Below are 21,262 nucleotides of genomic sequence, written 5' to 3' on the forward strand. Positions count from 1 at the left end.
GGCCATGGAGAGTGGCCTAGTGCTAACTAGTGCCAGAGTAAGTGCGGTAAGTTAGGTACCAAGACAAATGGGAAGACAATTTAGAAATAAACCAGCAGCGAGCTTACTTTAGCAGTCAAAATCTAGCAAAAGCAGAATGGTACACAAGATAAATGTTACTTTATTAAAACACACACAACAGGTGGATTCCCTTTCGTAAAGGTCTGCCACATCTGGCTATCTGTATGACTGTCACAGCCCACGCTGTCATGTGTGGAAATTTCCATCCACCGCAGCGATCAAACAGGTAATTCGACACCAGAGAAGAAGAAGAAGAGGAAAAAAACCCTAAAAAGCCACCTGCATCGATGCTGGCTGCCCTGCAACAACAAGATCTCCTTGATTAAAGACAAATTTCCACACTCTGCCTGTGCTTTTCCAGCCTCCCACCAGGGCTGCAGCCTATCCCTCCACAACCACTGCTGTTGTTGACATTCTTTCCCACAGTTGTCCTCAATTTGCCGAGCCCACACTGCCGCCCACTGAAATCATTTCCTGGAAATGAGCAGCTCGAGTGCACGGCTTCCTTCTCGGGGCCACTGGGAGGCGCCAATAAGGCTTCAAACCGGTACACAAACACAGCGTCTGATCAGCTGAGGTGGACACAGCCCCGCTGACTCACTCCTGATGCTCCTCACCACCACAGGGCTGAAGCCTCACCTCAGGAAGGCTGAGGATTCTGCTCACGAGCATCTCAGAGCACACCTGAGCGTGACTCAGACTCTTAGTCAGAAGGGAAGATCAGGAACAGGAGGGGCGGCTCCTAAGACTAAACTCTGGGAAAGGTGATCAGATAAAAAGAAATAGGAACACTAAGAAGGAAAAAAGGTTGCCTCCTGAAAGTAAAGGGTTGTTCTGTAGCGTCTGTTCCAGAAAGCGAGCGCAGCGACGACCATCCAGCTGTAGATTCACAACGTTCTCATGATTTCTTGTGATTTTCCAATTACAATTAAAAATCGCAAGATTTGTCCAAGAGTTTCTCCTGATATTGAAGCATTTGAGCACGACATGGATGCGACCCTTGTCAGAGAACATCTGGGGGATCTTCCCAGGATGTATTAGCTATTAAAACCCGAGGTGAAACGGACTGAAGTCGTACAGCTGACCCACAGATGTGCACGCGACACGTGTTAAAGGTGGAGGAATACATGTTGGACTTTGGGTTTAGGCCCAGAATACATCTGTGATATGTTCAGAGAATATAAAGCCAGCAGAGCTCTTAGATCCAAGGACTCAGGTCAGCTGGTCCAGTCCAGAGTCCAGACTAAACATGGAGAAGCAGCATTTAGCTGTTATGCTGCAAACAAGTGGAACAAACTGCCAGTGGAGAACTTTCACCAAATGGAGACATTTTTAAATCCAGGTTAAAAACATTTATTTTCTCGACGTGAGATCAGTGGAGCCTGAGGACAGTCCATCAGTTCATCCATTGAAAATGTGAGATCACTATACATTGATTAAGAGTGTGGTTGAGTGTATAGAGCTCCACGCTGAATAATTGATCATTTCAGCAGACAATCACTGCAAATTGCCGTAAACATGTCAGCACAGCAGACCGACCTGACGTCACCGCTTCAAACGAGAATAGTTACAAAAACAAAGGAAATATTGGACTGTGACCCTGGTGGAAACGTACTAAATCTAAATGTCGGGGAGGATAGCGCTTCTTGCTAAACTGACACCTTGCGAAAGGTAAACAAAAGGCAGTTCTCTAGAATGTACGAAATAAACAGGATCAGTGAGGAACTGCCGTAGCTGAATGCAGCTCCTCCATGTCTGATTCTGACTCTGGGAACTGATGGAAGACCGGATCCAGATGAGCTGAGGGGTCTGGAAGGTTCATACTGGGTCAGGAGGTCACAGATGCATTCTGGTCCTGGACCATTCAGAGCTTTATAGAGTAGCATCAGAATTTTAAAGTCTATCCTCTGATGGACAGGCAGCCAGTGTAAAGACCTCAGAACTGGACTGATGTGGTCCAGTTCTTTGGTCTCAGTGAGGACTCGAGCAGCAGAGTTCTGACTGAGCTGCTTTTTAGGTCGACCTGTAAAGATGCTGTTACAGTAATCAAGCCGACTGAAGAGTTTTTCCAGGTCCTGCTGACACATCAGATCTGTAGGAGCTATTTGTAAAGTTAGTTTTTGCTAATATTCCTTCTTTTTTACCAGGAAAAAGGAGAGAGCAGCAGGTTTTCTTTGTTCTTTTGTTTGTTTTATTGTTTTGAAATAAATCATCAGAAAACACAAGAATTCATTTTGGACGTTCATCTTCTTTTGCCTGCGTTAAACCACATCCCCCATGGTGCATCAGTGGTCTTTTGATTTTGTTTAAGTTGAATTTGTTTTTTATGGACAAATGGCCACTACAAGATCTTTTAACCTCGATATGTTCTTAAGGTGATAGTAGGCCGACTTTGTCATTGCCTTCGTGTGTTTTTCCAAATTGAGGTCAGAGTCCATCACTACACCCAAATTTCTGACCTGGTTGGTAGTTTTTAGGTGTAAAGATTGAAGCTCTAATCGTTTCTCTTTGGCTCCGAAGACGATTACCTCAGTTTTGTTTGAGAGATGTCGAGGTGGTGGAGGCAGAACGGGGACGACCCCGAGTCATTCCAGGAGCGTTTCTTCTGCTTGATAACAGAGCCGTGAAGACGCGATGCCATCTCCGAGCATCTCGAGAGTCCGGGTGTGCTAATGGGAGATAAGGGGGGCGACCGTGTCGGTGATGACCTCACTCCCGAGATGTGACATCATCCCCACATTGTCGGAGAAAGGCGGCTCCGAAACGCGTGTTATCGCAGCGGCAACAAACCACACATTATAAGGAACAATGGCTTCTTTATTCTCAAGTAAATCCCACCATATGTGGGTTTTTAAACTCTGTATTTTTCAACAAAAAAAACCCCAATAAGTTCCCACTGACACATCAGACCCGAAGTCTGAACTGGCCACGGACAGTTTAATGGAGTCAGAAAGGGGTGCGACCAACACGCTGTTGGTTCCTGTTGTTTGCACAGGATCAGCTAACAAAGGGAAATGTGCAATAAAGTCAGCCAGGTCCAGTTGAAAGGCTTCACAGAAGGCGAGCCGAACTAGATTAAACTGGTCATTTGGCAAGAGCACAACATGTTGCAACAAAACACACAAAAGAAAAGTGAAGAATGCTGATTCAGGGTTGCGTACAAAGCCCTCTGGGTCATTACATCAGCTGTCATTCGGCCTCAAACACTAGATCGACATCACAGAAGCTTCTCCCGTCCACCGTCTGTGTGTTTTTTTGTCGATTCGGAACAGAAAAGTTTTCCATTTGAAATCTGAGCCACACTGAAAGAGGCAGCACACAGTCAGTGGCTGTGTTCGAAACCGCATACTTCTCCCACTAACTTTAACTTTTTTAAGTTCCCGGATGCATACTAGATTCGCCGAAATGTTGAGCATGCATCATGAGGTTACTACTCATACTCAAACTACCCAAGATGCAACGTAACGTCGCTGATCGACATTTCCTGTCAAAACGGCAGTTTCAGGCTAGCTACAACGAGGGTAGGTTCACTTCCTGTTTTCAAAACAAAAGCACCAATTGTATCGTAATGGCTTTCCCTATGATAAAAGGCAACGGGTATTTTATTTTTGTGAAAATAACCGGAAGTGTGTTGCTCACTGCGGCTAGCTTTAGTAGCGCCGAATTCGTCAGGAACAAAATTGTAAACAGTAAGTAAGTAAGTAATCTTTATTTGTACAGCGCCTTTCACAGACCAGGGTCACAAAGCGCTTTACAGGTACAATAGAAACACACATTTAAGAAGTACATAAAAGTATAAGTTTAAAAGGCCAAGGCAACTCAGTGACAATCATAGCAGCCCTAAGACAATTAAGAAAAAACCTGAACAAATAAATAGGTCTTAAGTTGCCTTTTGAAGGCATCAACAGACTCCATCGAGCGCAGAGAGAGCGGAAGATCGTTCCAAAGCCTGGGAGCAACAGCCTGGAAGGATCGGTATCCTCTGGTCCGGAAACTAATATAAAATAGCCGGTATTTTGTCAGATTTTCAACCCGTTGGGAATCTAAACGACTACTTTCTCGCCTGAAAATGTTTCAAATGTTGCTAAAGTTTACAGAGTTTAGAGCTTAAGCGAAATCAGCTTCAGGCCGGCGGATTTCGGCTCGGGCAGGAGCGAAATGCATTGTGGGTAAACGCTCTGCACACTGTCTGATGTAGTATGTGGTTTGGAACACAGCAATAATAGTTTTCCATGGATCTGATGGGCTGCAGGAGCCGAGCCTCTTCTCACAGTGGCTCTATTCATTCATGGCTTAGCTCCAAGTAAACACACGCGCACTTCCACTGTAAAATATCACCCGTCTCATTGAGAAAACATTGAGACAGGCTTTTATTCTCAACTGTGTCGAGTGTGTATCTGTGGAATTTGAAAATAGGCAGGTTTTTAAGGCCTCGCTGGAGGGGGATGCTCGTCTCTCAAGGCAAGAATTCCTCCTTCAAACACTCCTCATTCCTCATCTGTTGCTCACTGGAACCGTTTGTCCCTGCAAACTAACCCCATGACACTCTCTACCAAAAACCTTGTTAATAAGTTTGAGGGAATCAAAGAGGCTCTTTGATGCGTGTATGGGAGGAAGCTGCCAAAGAAAAGTAAATATTTGGCTTCTACATCTGAACTTTGAACAGGCCTGGATACAGCGGATGCTGCCCATAACTCATGATGACAACGTGGACGGATGGACACGAGTGAAACTCAGGGAAAGTAAATGAGCATTACAATGCGTGCCTCTGAAAAGTTGCTCTTAAGAGCTGAGAGCAGCATTAAAAGTCAAGCAGTCGAAAGTGGCCACAGGAGGCCAACAAATGGCACTTAAGCAGATAATGACGTAGTGAGATAACACACATATCTACAGCATGTACTATGAGTCATTGTTTTACTGCTGCTTTCTTGTTCTTTCTAAAGGAAGGGGCAGTCTGTCCACTGCCTATCCCATCCTGTGAAACCTCCCAGAAAAATGTGAAGAATGTGGGTGTAGAGGACACAACTGTGCCTGGTGACGACTGACTGACACCTGTAAAACGGACATGCCAAGACATGCCGTCGGGAAAGAAAATGGAGTCTGACACCAGGTGGGCTGATCGAATGCTGAAGCTATCGGATGCAAAGAAGAAAACAAACAACATTTAACAAAACACAAAGATCCTACACTGTTCATAGCTCCATTAAAAAGGAGCACAGCAGCTATGATGATTATAAGATGCTGTATATTTTCTAAATTACAACATTGCTCTGAGTAATTGTCAACAGTAGCTACGTAATTAGCATAACACATTGGCTGTGTTCGAAACCGCATACTTCTCCTACTACTCCTACTAACGTTTTGAGTTAGTATGCGAGTTTGAGTAAGCGAGAAGTTCTCGGATGCATACTAGATACGCCGAAATGTTGGGTATGCATCATGAGGTTACTACTCATACTCAAACTACCCAAGATGCAACGTAACGTGACGTCACCGATCGTCATTTCCTGTCAAAACGGCAGTTTCAAGCTAGCTACAACGAGGGTAGGTTCACTTCCTGTTTTCAAAACAAAAGCACCAATTGTATCGTAATGGCTTTCCCTATGATAAAAGGCAACGGGTATTTTATTTTGTGAAAATAACCAGAAGTGCGTTGCTCACTACCGCTAGCTTTAGTAGCGCCGAATTCGTCGGAACAAAATTGTAAACAGCCGGTATTTTGTCAGATTTTCAACACGTTGGGGATCTAAACGACTACTTTCTCGCCTGAAAATGTTTCAAATGTTGCTAAAGTTTACAGAGTTTAGAGCTTAAGCGAAATCAGCTTCAGGCCGGCTGATTTCAGCTCGGGCAGGAGCGAAATGCATTGTGGGTAAACGCTCTGCATACTGTCTGATCGATGAGTATGCAGTATGTAGTATGTAGTATGTAGTTTCGAACACAGCCTTAGAGAATACTCTAATTTAACATGCTAATGATGCTACATTTCTATAACTAGATAGGCATAGAGCCTGCATCGAGAGCACATAGTTACTCATGGTGGCCCACAGGGATCAGTGTTGGGGCCATTTTTTTCTAACTAACTTTCACAGCTATGTTGATGACACCCAACTTTACATTTCTACACACCCAAACTCCCTTCGTCCTCCCCCTTCTCGTCCCCCACATCTGCATGTCGAGGAACTTTAAAAAAAAAACAAAAAAAACCACCACGGTGAGTTTGTTCTCATTCTCTGCAAAACTGCGCCGGAAATTCTGACTGAAAATCAGCCTATAAAGACTCTGTGTCAACAGCATGAAGCGTTTCCAGACTGTCACACTGCTCGAATAACTGATTAACGGATCTGATTTTATAACCATGGAATTATCTGACAAAAATCATCATTCAGGCAACTCAAAGACAACGTCTGTGCAGTAAATTTGGCGGTTATTACTCGTACGGAGGAAGTTAGAAGCAGCAGAATCTCTTGAATATTTTCTTACACAGTCCACAGCATCGGGGGTATTGGACATACTAATAATAACCTAATAATCAACACCATTGGAACAATCCCTTCAAACTCCTTCCCATTCATTTCAGACCACCCCAAACTCTGAAACCAACTGCTACAACACGTCTCTCTGCTGGACTAATTTGTACAATAGACGTCAAAAATGGTGCCTCATTATTTGCGCTATTAGTCTTCTAAGCTTAGTTAAGAGTCTTATTTTTTTTTTTAAAGGTACCGATGTATCATTATCATCACCATCATTATTAGTATTATTGTGTGCCTTGAAGGATTCTGGTAATATATATATATATATATATATATATATATATATATATATATATATATATATATTTTTTAAATGTTAAGAAGCAACGTCAACATGACGTATGATGAGTTTATTGTTGGTTTGACCTATTTAGTGGAAGCTTTTGACAAGAAGTCAAACATAAAATTAGACACAACCAGAATAAATTTGCCCTTTGAATGAGTTTGGTCATTTTTCCATTAATGTGAGTGACAGGCTTGTAAAGCCGAGTTAAATGTGTAAAAAAAAAAAAAGGCACGTAAAATCCCGGCGGCACCTGCCTCCATCACACGATTCCTCTGTAAACCAGCCGTCACTTCTCATGCAGCGGCACATCTCGCACAGTTTAACCTGCGCAGACGCTGGCAGAGATGAGAGAAATAAAAACACTGCAAATTCGACCTTTCCGCAGACAGAAATGGTGTCACCAGGTTGCTAAATTTGAATATAAATCGCCTGAAGCGATCTGCTGTCGCTCCCGCTCCTTTGCATCTGCACACGCAATTCAAAACATGACTTTTCCGCTATCCCTCTACAAAATGTAATTTATTAGCCTGGAAATCAGAAGATCTTTGTTTTACTGTCAGCACCCCATCGACTGAAGGCCACTGGTAGGACTCCAGGATCACCAGTCGATGCACTATATGCACATGTCGAAGCAGCGCTGTTGGTTTGATATGCTCCATCTCCCCTCGTCCCACCTGACAGGTAAACCCCGTCTTTATCTGCTCTCTCCCTTTTCCTTTCACACGGTCACGCCTTTCTTTTCCTTCATCTCTGCTCTGTTCCCAGAGGAAATCAGGTGCTAGGCAGCAGCCTGCAGAGCGCTTTCAGGCCCCCCCCCCTCCCCTCCATCCTGTTTTTCCATGTCTTTAAGTTTCTCTTTCTTCGTTAGCTGGGGAGGGTAAAAGAAGGATGAGGGAAGGATTAGCTCATGAAAGCTAAAGGTTGGATTCAAAGAGAGACGGGGAGTGGAAAAAGTAGAGGGGGGCACGGGGAAAAAAAAAAAAAAAAAAAAAGATTCTGCAGTTGGTTGCCACGGCGACCAGAAAGCAGCTGATTAGCGCGTGCGATGTGTGCGGAGTGCGTCCGCGGCTGATGAATGACCCGATACCACGTGTGGAGAAATGAGCATTTTAACGATCATTAGCAATAGCTTCCCATTCGTCAGCTCTGATTTGTTGGTTGCTCCGGTGTTGCACCATAACAAGCTGCGACGCTCAAATCCCCCGATGGCGAAACCCCCTGACCATGACAGACACAGCAGACGTTGATTTTCGCCTCACAGCCTCTTCCTTTGAGGCAAAGTGGGCCCGGAGACAGATTGAAATCCAATAAGCCGGGGACACTTTGGAAAAGAACAGTGTTTATATTCACAGTTGCATGTGTAATCGATCTGTGAAGACGAATGCCACAAGTGCAAAGCTCTGACAGCATGTGGAGCAGCCGCATGCACAGCAAACCGTGTTCTGAGCCCTTTTATATGAGTCCGAATCAACTTTTTCAGTAATTTGAGCCACTGCATCTTTCACGTTAGTCAAAACGAGCCAACCTGCCCCTGAAGCCGTCACCTGTTCACTGATTTTCCTTTTTTTGGACCATTTTGTTAGGTCCTGACCACTGCAGAACAGGAAAACGCTGTGAAAATGTGATGACACAGCTGTTTAGCCATCACAATATATCGTGGCTCAAATCCTTACACTTGCCCGGTTTTTACTTGTTATTGGATTCTTGGCTTTGGCAGTTCAAATCAAATTAAATCAAATGTATTTGTATAGCACATTTCATGTACAAAACAATTCAAAGTGCTTTACATAAAATAAAAGCATTGCAGCAGGCAGTGGAAGAAGCATTAAAAAATACATAAAAGAATATAAAGAGAAACAAATAAAACAATTTAAATGAATTTAAAAACAAACAACAGTCCAGATAAGTTAAAAGATATCGTGCAGATTTCATGCATAGACACATGAGAACAGAAATGTTTTTAACCTGGATTTAAAAATGTCTCCATTTGGTGAAAGTTTAATCTCCACTGGCAGTTTGTTCCACTTATTTGCAGCATAACAGCTAAATGCTGCTTCTCCATGTTTAGTCTGGACTCTGGACTGGACCAGCTGACCTGAGTCCTTGGATCTAAGAGCTCTGCTGGCTTTATATTCTCTGAACACATCACAGATGTATTTTGGGCCTAAACCGTTCTGGGATTTGTAAACCATCAGCAGGCTTTTAAAATCTATTCTGTGACTGACTGGAAGCCAGAGTAAAGATTTTAAAGCTGCTGTGATGTGTTCAGATCTCTTAGTCCGGGTTAAAACTCCAGCAGCAGCGTTCTGGATGAGCTGCAGATGTTTAATGCTCTTTTTGGAAAGTCCAGTTAAAAGAGCGTTACAGTAATCGAGTCTACTGGAGATGGATGCATGGATGAGTTTCTCCTGAGTTTCTAGCAACCGATAGATCACATGACGTTCCACACTGACCACAAGTGGCGGCAGGATACTGCCAAACTATGTGTGTGTATATGTGCAACACGCTCTTTGAAGAACAATGACATGACAAAATAAAAATCTAGATGAACCAGTCCCACCCAGAGAGAGAGGAGACATATGAGCGGGGCAGGCAGAGTGGAAAGTTACTCGATCTGTGCGAGGTCACGCTCTGCAGGGCGTGCGCATAAATCCTTCACAGTGACATTTTTGTGATGAGTCAAGGAGGATGAGGTTAGGGTTTTGGTATTCCAAACTTTTATAAATCATTTCATTCTTCCTCTTGGTTCTGGGATTTAAAATTTGAGCTGATAAGGATCGACGGTTCAACAGTTTCACGCCAAATCCTCGTACGTCTGCGATTAAATTCACAAAATGGCCTCAGAATAAACCTTAAAAAAAAAAAAAAAGGAAATATCTGATGTGCACACACATCACTACACACATCTATGAGGATTTTTGAATTCCTTGTGCATGTGTCATGAAGTGGGTGTGAAGGAGTGTGCCACGCTGTTTGCACTCACAACACAAGGCGACTTCCGGCTTTCAATGAGCAGCCGGGATGAAAGTTACAGAAACGAACGCTTCTTTCAGTTTCCGTTTGAGGGGGCCACATTTAGAAGTCTCTCAACTTCCTAATTAGGTACAATTTACAAAACAATCAAAGTTTTTATAGACTTTATAATCCACAGCGGGAAGGTAAATAATCCGAAAAAGTGGCAGAAGAGAAAGCAGGACCAGAGTTGGAGAGTTTCCAGACTCTGGTGGTCCCTGAGAATCACAAGGACTCTTTCATGCACTCGATTCGTCATCGGTCCCGGCTGCTGCTGAGCAACACTTCCTGTAAATTGCAACACTTGGGATGTTTACACGCGAACAACACGTGGCTTCATGCGCACACACACACACACACACACACAGCAGTGTCCGTGTGCCCAGAGAACAGCGTGTAACATCCTTTCATGCGTTTCTGTTTGTTGAGTAAAGTCACCGCTGTATCCGTGGGGCTGACTAAACGCTGTTTACAGGAGGATGGGATGACACAATGTTCTGACCGGAGAAACTGCATGACTTCACGCAGGCAGGGCATGAAGTTGCGAGAGCGGTGACCTCTGACTTACACTCTGACAAATGGCCCGCATAGAGATGCAGCTCATCAGCCGAGCTCTGGATAAACTTCCAGAGAGAAAACTGACGTGATGTCAAAGTGTCCCAGTCAGGCTGAAGGACCAACTGTGTCTAAAATGATGAACCCAATCATATATGAAACATGCCGTCTGCTTTATTCAAATACATAAAGTAAAGGTTTTCAGAGGAGTTAGAGTTTGTAAGTCCAGATTGAGCAAAAAGCTTATTCTGTTTATAGTGAGAATGCCTTAAAGCATTCTCACTATTAAGTTCCTGTTTCTCTTTATTATTATTATTATTATTCTTCCGCCAGTTTTCGGCATCTAACTACTCCTGCATACGTTCAGCTCTTTCAGCAGATTCCTGCTATCATTTTTGGTGTTTTCAACTTTTACACTTTTTAAGATATTCAACTTTTAATACAATTTTCCCGTCATTCAAATTAATGGAAACTGCTTTCAGCTCTTCCAAATCATCTTCCTCTTTCCAACTATTTCTGCATGCTTTCAGCTAGAGACGCCATTCAAGCTTTATATGGGTCACAAGACATTCAGCTATTACCCAATTGTTTCAGCTTTTTCAAATCTTCAGCCAATTTTGAAATATGACAGTTTCAAAAACAGTTTCTTGATTTTTATGAATGAGCACGCAGTTGAGTGATAAGTTTAAAATTTTTCAGTTTTTTTAAACAAATTCCTCTAACTTTCACACAGTTTAACTTAGAGAAACAAAGTAAACCTTAAAATGTAGGAAAATTTGTCCTCTTTCAGCCAAAGTAACTACTAAAGAGCTCGCATTTACAGAATTTCAGCTATGAGCCTTGAACCGAGATCAACCTCTCAAATTCTCTGACTTACTCCAAGGTTAAGTTTGGTAGTGCACAAAAATCACAAAATTCCTTCAACCAATACCTTAGCAACTGTTTTTACTGCTAAAATTGAACTATTTTCAGCTGTTTTTAGCATGGTCAGCTATCCCCATTCTGCTCATAAGCATTCTCACTGCTGTTTCGCAGGAAAAACTCTTTCTAGTTTCCTTTATCTTTGAGACAGCTCTGGATTTGGACTTTATCCCCCTTTCTTTAAAAAAAAAAAAAAAAAAGACCCCTACTAGTCTCCACCCCTTAAGGAAGTTGTGTTGTGACAGAGCTCTGGACAAGGTTTTGAAAAAAACATGTTTTGATAGAAAGTTCTGATCCATTATTATGCAAGGGGAAAACACTTGGCAGCATCAGTTCGTGACAGAGTTGAGCATTCGGCCAAATTCAAGATGCCGACAACAAACCCAGAAGCCACAGTCCTCCGCCGAGACGGGAGAACCCGAGGAAGGACTTTACGGAAGAGCGGCTATGCAGGGCAGGCGGCTCCTGAGTAAAATACATATGACAGCACATCAGGGGGTTGCAAAAAAGATCTGTCTGGGGAGCACGAGATACCGCTTATCATCTAGCTGAGGGCAATGGTTCACTCCCATCATGTGCTGGAGCACGCAGGGGGAGACGCTGACTTTTCCTCTCTCTGAATGGAGCAACGAAAGCCCCACACGTGCATCCTTAACGCAGGTCGAAGGTCACATTTCTGGACAGCAGTGTCACCACTGCAAGCCCACATCACAGTGGAGCGTGTCCCTTTTCCTTCGTCCTTACAAACCCCCCCAAAATGTCTCCGTGACCTGATGTTTTCCACTGATTTTTGACTATTCTGCCATATTTTAGGTCATTTTTTTTGCACAGACATTTAACAGGTGCTTCTATCCAGAGAAGTGAAGAACACATTGGAAAAGGCTACTTTGACAGGTGAACTGTGGCTGTTGGGGATCGAACCAGCGCTACAACTCCTGAGCATTTGTGGAGAAATTCATCCAACCTCACAGAAACACATCCAAATGATCTCAGTTTCTGACGGCACCCGATTCAGCTGCGTACTGCTGGAAGACACAGTGGCTTCAGCATCACAGCTCAAACGCAGCATAACCTCACAAATGTCATGCTCATCTATGCCGTGCCATCTTCATCATATGATTAGAATCATTGTATTCATTATAAACAACCGGTATTTTTATTATTCTAGTGGTGTTGTGGCTGTATGATGACAGTTTGAGTCTTTAACGCTTCAAATCTGCATGCAGTTGAGAAGAAAAGCCAACAATCTGAGGGTCTGTTCCTCCCTCTTTATCAGTGTTCCCATCAACTCCACGAGTTCCATCTCTTCCTGCTCCTCCTCAAGGCTTTCCGTCCCTTTTTCAGCCGCATCACAATTGCAAAGGCATTTGACTGGATAAGGGAATCAGGTCGGCAGCCAAAAAAACTTCACATAACCAGGAAAAGGACAGAATTACCGAGGAGTGAAACGTTCAACTCAGACATTTAAGTTTTGGCCTTTTTATGAGCAGGAGGGGAAAAAAGGAATGAATTACATTTAAAAAAAAAAAAAAACCCGGACTGACAAAAATACACCAACTGTGAGAGGACAATATGAAAAATGCATATTACACTGATGAATAGTGCATTCATTCGAACCGTGATGCTTAAAATGTGCATGTTTCGTACAGGAGAAGTTCCTCTTCCGTTACCTACGGAGCTCTGGACGCGGTTCCCCTCGGCATATTTTTCTGAGGCGCCGCTCTGAGTTACAGAACGTGACATTTTAAAGCCGACAGGCAGCAGCACCAATGCGCAAACAGACCCAACTGTCGCAGCGCAGGGTCAAGTCAGGCAGCCTGTGAGAAAGTGGCAAGATGAGAACTTTTAACCTTTTTTTTTAGTCCAACAGAAGCTCAGCCAGAAGATTATCTTCCACTTGTGATCCAACAGTCTGACACTTTTTAAAACTCGGTGTTCTTTGCAACATGACTGCTATGCAAAGCATGCTGGCATTTAAGGAATTGTGTGGGCGGAGGAGCAGAACCGGTTTGAATGTGAGGGATCGTTTCCAAGCAGAAGAAGAAAAAAAAAAAGAAAACAAAAAAGAAGAGGAAACCTTCCTTTGATGGAGGCACTCGCGAGTGTTTGTGCCAAGCACCAACGTGGCCCGTATGTACTCCTTCTACTTTTGGACCTCGGAGCAAAACGCTGTGTGTGTGTATATACGTCTTGAGTTGAGCCGGCGGTGAGACCATGAATTAAAGAGGAGATTAATGAGTCAGGACAAGGAGGCTCAGACTCCAATCTGTTCCCTGCCGCACTCTGGGGGCCGTCTCTCTACAGAACCCAATTCTGTCAGCGAACACACACACACGTACACACCGCTGAGAAGCAGCGGGAAGACCGAAGACTCTGGACTGTGTGTGCACGTCTGGCAGCGAGCGCACATGTTTAAGACGGTGCAGCTGAAGCGAAGACGACCAGAGATAACTCCATGGCTGGATGTCTCCAGCAGCAACACAACGCACCACCCTGTAGGCCATCACCCCACCCCGACACCTCACCATGACCCCGAGACCTGCCATCTGTCTGGGAGGACTGGAGGAGAGAGAAAAACGGAAAGCACCAGTTAAGACGGAGAAACAAAGGGAAGCGGGGCGCCAGGCAAACAGCAAAAGAAACCAGACCAGTGGTACGCACTTGACCAAAATCCCTTCATTGTGTCTTTTGGGACTGCTTCCAAATAATATTCAAATGTCAAAAGGCCGAAAATCATGGTGTCGTTTAGCTATGATAACAGGGTGCAGGATAACTTTACGCAACTGGAAATCTCACGAAAAACAGAAAAAAATACCCCGAAAAACAAACCCAAAAATAAATTAGAAAGAAAAACCCATTTTTTTTAAGTGAATGCAACACGTTTCCGTAGTACGCTATGTAGACTTCCTAGGGTGTTGTGTTTTTGTGTTTTGGTGATCTAGGTTTTGTGTTCTGGCTTGATGTGTATGTTGTTGCTGGACTGTAGTTCTGTTTTATTTATCTGTTTGTTTGTAAAGAAAAAGAAAAAAAAAAAAAGACTGGGCAGATACTGAAAAAGAATACATTGTTTGCTATTCTTACCATGTAACTGTAATAATGTAACAGTTAGTTTTTTGCTTCTGTCTGAAAAAAAAAATTTAAAAAAAAAGAGAAACCAGACCAGAACACGAGAGTGAAGCTGGGAGGAGAGGGCTGATGAAAATGACTGGAAACCGAGCCAAGATGGGGGGGAAACCCACGAGGAGAAGAGCAAGAGGTGGCAGACAAATTTCTACAAAAACCACATCACTGACGCTACAGTTTCATACAGTGGGACGACTTGAAAGAAAGCGTTCCCCGAGGAATACTTCAGCAGCAGATGAAGACAAGTTTCTTTTTGTTCTCCGGTTCGATTATCTCCTTCCTCTCTGTGTACCCCCCCACCCCACCCCACACACACACACACACACACACACACACACACACCTCCGGCCTTTCATTGATGAATATAACAGCGATGCCCTTGATGCTCTTTATCATCATTTAGTCCTTTGTAAGATTGGGCACCACTTCCCCATGAAATACTCATCAGCGCTCTCTACCCCGTCCCTCAGCTCTTCCACTTTAATGCATACCATGAGATTCACTAATCCCATGATATGCCTTCTAATCTGATCACAGATATGTGCATGGAGAGCAGAGAGAAGCCAGATAGAGTGGAGGAGGATGGAGATGCTGTGGCTTTACTGCAGGCTGCACGAAGACAGACACACACAAAAAAAGAAAAATGACTCCGTCCCAGCAGAAAGAGTCGGGATGTGGGCTGGAGAGGAAGAAGTAGAAAGAAAACGAGGGAATGAGCAGACAGAGGGAAAGGGGGGGACAGAGAGGAGGGGTACATGCTCGTGACCTGATTTCACCACTAAGCTATGAAAAAGTGGAGCAGCGAGAAGGCAACTGGAGGCAGCGTCTCCACACCGCAAACATCCAGCTGCTGCGCTCGTACGACACGCACGCTGCACGTTTAGAGTCGTGCACGACACGCAAACCTCACCATTCACGTCGTTTCAACCCGCTGCCCTACATACGGCGTCCTTATCGAGCTGAGTCACACGCTTTGCCTTCGTCTGCCCGTCTACAACCTCGTCTTCCTTCTCCACTGCGTTACTGGGCTTCATGGGGGGGGCTGATGTCTGCTCGAGTTTCAAAACTTAAGTCACATTTTAACTACTGATTTTATCTGATTCTATCTATTGTTCTTATTTCTTTCTTTTTTGTTTAAAATTTAAATCATGCTTTTTATTTCTACTGTTTTAAAGGGATAGTTCGCCTCTTTTGACATGAAGCTGTATGACATCCCATATTAGCAATATCATTTATGAACATTGACTTACCCCCTGCTGCGTCCTGTGAGCCGAGTTCCAGCCTCATTTCGGTATTGACGAAGGTAGTCCGGCTAGTTTTCTGGGGCTTAAAAAATAAAACGTCTTTAAAACGTCACAAAATCGTTCTCCAGGAAAAAGTCAGACCTCACAATTGCTTGGCACTATTTTCTCTCCCTTCGTATCACTGCGTTCAGCCACCTGCCGACAGCCGCACCTGTTACGGTGTTTACTGCTCGGTCTGAACGGTCTACACAGCACGCAGTGATACGTTTTGTTGAACGATTTTGTGATGCAAATGTATTACTCTTTTGAACGCATATTGTTTTGAGAAGCAAAACGCTTTATTTTTGTGGCCCCAGCCAACTAGCCGGACTACCTTCATCAACACCAAAACGAGGCTGGAACTCTGCTCCCAGGACGCAGCAGGGGGTAAGAAGATGTTCATAAATGATATTGCTGATATGGGATGTCATACAGCTTCACGTCAAAAGAGGCGAACTATCCCTTTAATCACATTTTAACTATTGATTTTATCTGATTCTATCTATTTCTTTCTTTCTTTTTTGTTTAAAATTTAAATTGTGCTTTTAATTTCTACTGTTTTAATGTATCTGTAAAGCACTTTGAATCGCCTTGTAGTTGAATTGTGCTGTACAAATAAACTTGCCTTGCCAGTCTGGCAAAGCTCTGCAGCGTGCTGGCGTGCAGCGTGCTGGCGTGCAGCGTACGGACACACACACACACACATCCATCCATTACACAGCTGGAAATCTGTCCTGTGAACATAAACAGCATCTGGATATCATACGCAGGGACGCCTCGCTGCTGTGACACCAGTGTGTTGTTTTTTTTTTATAAAACGACAGAAGAGGAGACACAGATGAAGAGATTCAGATTCAGTGGAAATGCTGCAAACGTAGTCATTAGGGGATGCACTCATGTATCCCTGCTGAGTGTTTTCCTGTGTGTGAGGGACGCTCTGGGGCTGCAGGTCCCGTCTTTCACATGACCAACTGATGTTCTGACAGAAGCTGTAAACAGGCGCACGCACACAAAGGGGAGTCGTTGTTTTAAGGGCATTCTCCCAGCTAGAACACACACATATACATATATATATATATATATGTAATAGTCTCAGAGGGTGAAAACAGTGCCTTGCATTGATCTATTAATTGTGTTTGTTCCATCAACTCTGCACCCACATGTAAACACACGCAGTGACTATCAAGTGATTTGGAACATATAGGACTGTGCAAAAGTCTTCTTTAGAGGATGTTAGGAAACCTGGAAAAAGGTGCAGATTTATCTAAATGTGCCAATATAATAATCATTCACGATATAAAGGCAAAACAACGGGTCAATAAATCTGATATCGCAGCTATTTTGCTGTTTTTATTCTGATTAAGTTAACATTTGCAGCTTCCAGATGCTCAAATGTGATGATTTAATTGTTTTTTTTTGCCAATGTGCAGTACCGTGAAACAGTCTTGGACGATCGCTCATTTGTTTAGAAATTGCCAAGAGAACAGGAGAACAGGTGCAGTGATTTATTGCAACATGTGCACGCATGAATGATGCTTTAAAGTGAATATCTGGTCTGAGCTCCTTTATCCTCCAACACAGCCTGAACCCTCTCAGACGAGCTTTCTGTCCTTTCTTTAAGGAGTCTTCAGGAATAGTTCTCCAGGCTTCTTGAAGGACATCCCAAAGCTCTTCTTTGGATGTGGGCTGCCTTTTGTTCCGTTCTCTGCCAACATGATCCCACACTGCTTCAGTAATGTTGAGCTCCGGGCTCTGGGGAGGATTCATCCCTCCATCAGACCTGCTGCCACTGATTTTCAGTCCACTTCTTGTGTCCTTTGGCACAGCTCAGCCTTTTCTCCCTGTTTCCCTTCCTTAAGAATGGCTTCTTGACAGCCACCCTTCCATGGAGCCCATTTCTGATGAGGCTTGGACCAACAGCAGATGGATCAGCTGAAGGTCCAGATGCATCTCTCAGCTCCTGTGTCAGGTCTTTGCTGGAGTTTTTTCCTCTTTCTTAAGGACATCACTTTCAGATCCTGTTCATCTGCTGTAGATAGTTCTTTAGGCCTGACACTTCTTATTTTGTCCTCCACTTGTCCAGTTTTCTCAAATGTTTTAAGGACACACTGCACACCATGCTGAGATATGCCAAGTTTTCAGCTAACAGCTCTTTGGGAATCACCTTGTTGCTGCAGAAATCCTGTTTTCTGCCTGTCAAACTGTGTTATCTTTGCTGTTTTTCACAGATGCAACTAAAGAAATGGGAACAAATGATGTGTCTGTGTGACAGGCTGCTGGGAACAAAGTGCCTAAAGATCCAATTTAAAATGGCTTCTTTGCTAAGTTGTCTGTTATGTGTGGACACAGCACTGGTTCATCCCTTGAGTTAGGAGCCTTTTTTCTGCCTGAATGATTCACAGGTCAGAGTTAAGTGGCTTAATAAAGAAAAAAACACGTCAGGTACAAGGACTGGACTGAAAATGAGTGAAAAAGCAGGAAATATCCAAAGAAAAACTTTGAAAACCCATCAGAAAGCCTGGAGAACTTATGCTCTGGGCCACTTTAAAAGACTGGAAGAAGGTCTGGCTGCTTGGGAGGGTTGGATCAAGACATTTGCACAGTACTGTAAATTATTCCACATGATCGCTCCAGCTGTGCTCCAGTGTCCTTTGCAACGGTTTGTGAAATCTCAGGAATGGTACATCCATTTTTTAAAATCAGGTAAAAAAAAAAAACAGCGTTGCCATGTCTCTCTCCTTAAAAGCAATGAAGCGATAAGCAGGACACATGTTGGTAAAAAAAAAAAAAACTAAAAAAAAAAAAAAACACCTAAAAACACGTAATATACGCCCAGTGTTCCTGCAGGCAAGTGAATCTCACGCAGTTTGGTTTGCTGCCGTTCTGACACACACATCTGACGTCACAGAAGTAACGTGTTTAACATATGCACAGAAAAACAATGGGGACACGTCCATGGCTGAGCAGCTACATTCATGGCATCCATCTGCACAGAGCCGCCCACCACACAGAGGCGTTTACCGACGCCGTCGGAACAAAAGTAGCCGCCGCTGATTCGATGCAGAAAAGGGTTTGTGGAAGCATTGTCTGGGTGTGGATTCTGTGTGTGTCCACAGCTAAAGAAAGGGACAAAGACAAAGTCGCTTTCCCCCCCCCATCGGCTCGTCCTTTTCTGCCACGGTTTTGTGTCCACAGAGCGATAACACACCTGTGGGCACAACTGAAAAAGCCAGTAAAGCGAATTTTTCCTCGTGTGTGTATGTTCGGTGCATGCGTGTCCTTTGTTTGAGTCACGTGATCAGTCTGACTCGGCGCCGTCCCCTCCCCTGCTGCAGTGCGCCTACCGTACAATAAAAATCCTCAAATATGTGAGACAACAATAACAACCCCACGCCACGTGTGAGAGCTCGAGCACGCCGTCAGTTTGGGAAACTTACAAGCCAAACCAGCCGGCTACAAGAAACGAAACCCTCGACTAATCAGCCGCACGAAGGGAAAGGCGAAGGAATGGGGGCAGCTGGGCAGGTGAGGCGGCGGCGGCCACAACATCAAGTCACATGGAATCCATACAAATGATGTTATTTTACACATAATAAAGAGACAAACGCAGAACGGCGAGATGTAGGAGGTGCGTGGTCACACGTCTGCGATAGATGGAGGGAGAGAAAGCAGTTGAGAAACAATGACCAGAGCGGGGAGGGGAGGTGCACAAAGAAAAATAAGGTACAGAAATCGATCGGTGGCAGACGGTGGCGTGCACGTAGAGGAGATGGAAGGACACGGGAGAGAACAGAGGGAGGGATGTATAGAAGGAGAGGCTTTGGGATGGGGGAAGGAGGAGGAGGAGGAGGAGGAGGCGGTCTGGATGAGTCCCAAGGGTGAGATTTCCTGCTCCTCTACGTTAGAGCCGCCTGACAGACGACTCCGCCGATCCAACGGCGCATCCTACATGCATGTTAATTACCGAGAGAGAGGCTGAGAGTAAATAAGTCTGCAGAGGAGAGAGGCACAAAGGAAGCTCAGGTGTTTCCCCGAGTCAAAACAAGTCGATGGACGTATCCTCTCTGGGCCTTCAATTACAGCCTCAGAGTGGATCCCACAGAGTGGATCCCACAGAGTGGATCCCACAGAGTGGATCCCACTTCTCATATATGTTGATAATCACACGTTTGTCACGGCACATTTCTTTGTTCGACACGCTCGTCCCGACTTCTCTCAACTGGATTTGGTTTTCTGCCATCATGCTAATGTTTTCATCTTATTTTAAAGGGTAATTTCCCAAAACAGATACAAAAAAACCCCCAAAAATAGTTTCTGGTAAACGACACCTACACAGACAAGAAAAGGGATTTTTTTTTTTTTTTTTTTTAAAAAGCTATTTGTTCATGTTCCACTGAACTACATTATGTGGGGTTTTTTCCTCCATTTTTATTTATTATTTTAAGACAACAATGGACTGCTTTGGCCAAGAGGAATTTCACATATCCAGCTTTAAAAAGGCAAAAATAACACCTTTGTTAGTGTTTCACCTTTTACTGGATTTACTGACAATACATCACTTAAATGTGTACTTTTTAAAAAGACATTCGTCTCTTTAGTGATTGTGATTTATTCTGTTTTTAATGGCCGATTATGTCATCACAGCACGTGCTATTTGTAGCCCCAAAGTGTCTGAGGGGATCGAGAACGAGAGAAACCTAAACTGAATAAGGAAACACTGGACTGGACGAGCTCATTCCTCATGTACTTAACTTTTCTTTGACCTCACTGAAGCTATCGCGAGCACAAAGTGCAACAACTGGGCTAATGGTGTCTCTCCCCCCCCGAAACCCTCCCTCATCCCCATCTGACTGCAGCCAAGCGTCCCCAGACCACGGCAGCGTGGTTTGTCTAAGCGAGTTCGGCCTTTATTAGTCTGTCAGAGGGGAAAAACACATTGTTTTCCCCAGAAGCTGTTGAGATATAATTCATCTATAATTGGTAATAACCCCCGTACCCCCACCCTGAGGCAGCTCGGTCTCTACTGAGTAATCACTGCCATCGCCTGCTCTGCTGGAAAAGGCATTATTAGGTCGATGGCACAGTCTCTACCTCTGCTGTCTGCCAAGGAGGTTTATTATCTGACGATATATGGCTTTACTCCTGTGCTTCGTTTTCAGCTGCAGAAGGAGAATCCGGCTGCGCACATTCATTTCACATCCTTACCTACTCCTAAATATCTCAGCACCCTGGACAGAGGAGGCTCCAAAACAAGCTCCAAAGGGATCGTTTAAGCTGAGGTTTTCAGTTTTTAATGGCGGCGAGGTTTGCCATGTGGTGCAAAACACCTTTCACTTTTCAATATTTAACTGTCAACTCGACTGTTTTTCCAGCATTTTCCAGCACCTGTTTGTGAAAACGCAGCTTATATTCAGACGGATTGTTGTTGTTGCACGGCGCCTGTTAAGAAATTCAACCACCAGCCCCCCAAAAAAGCGGAAAAAAAC

At 44.0% G+C, this 21,262-nt stretch overlaps 1 protein-coding gene across 2 annotated transcripts in view; it reads right to left on the minus strand.

Moving 5' to 3' along the window:
- Window positions 1-21,262, minus strand: part of bcl2l1 (BCL2 like 1) — a 35,534-nt gene that overhangs the window by 6,039 nt on the left and 8,233 nt on the right. The window lies entirely within an intron of this gene.

The sequence above is a fragment of the Odontesthes bonariensis genome, chromosome 10 (genome assembly GCF_027942865.1).
Source record: "Odontesthes bonariensis isolate fOdoBon6 chromosome 10, fOdoBon6.hap1, whole genome shotgun sequence".
NCBI lineage: Eukaryota > Metazoa > Chordata > Actinopteri > Atheriniformes > Atherinopsidae > Odontesthes > Odontesthes bonariensis.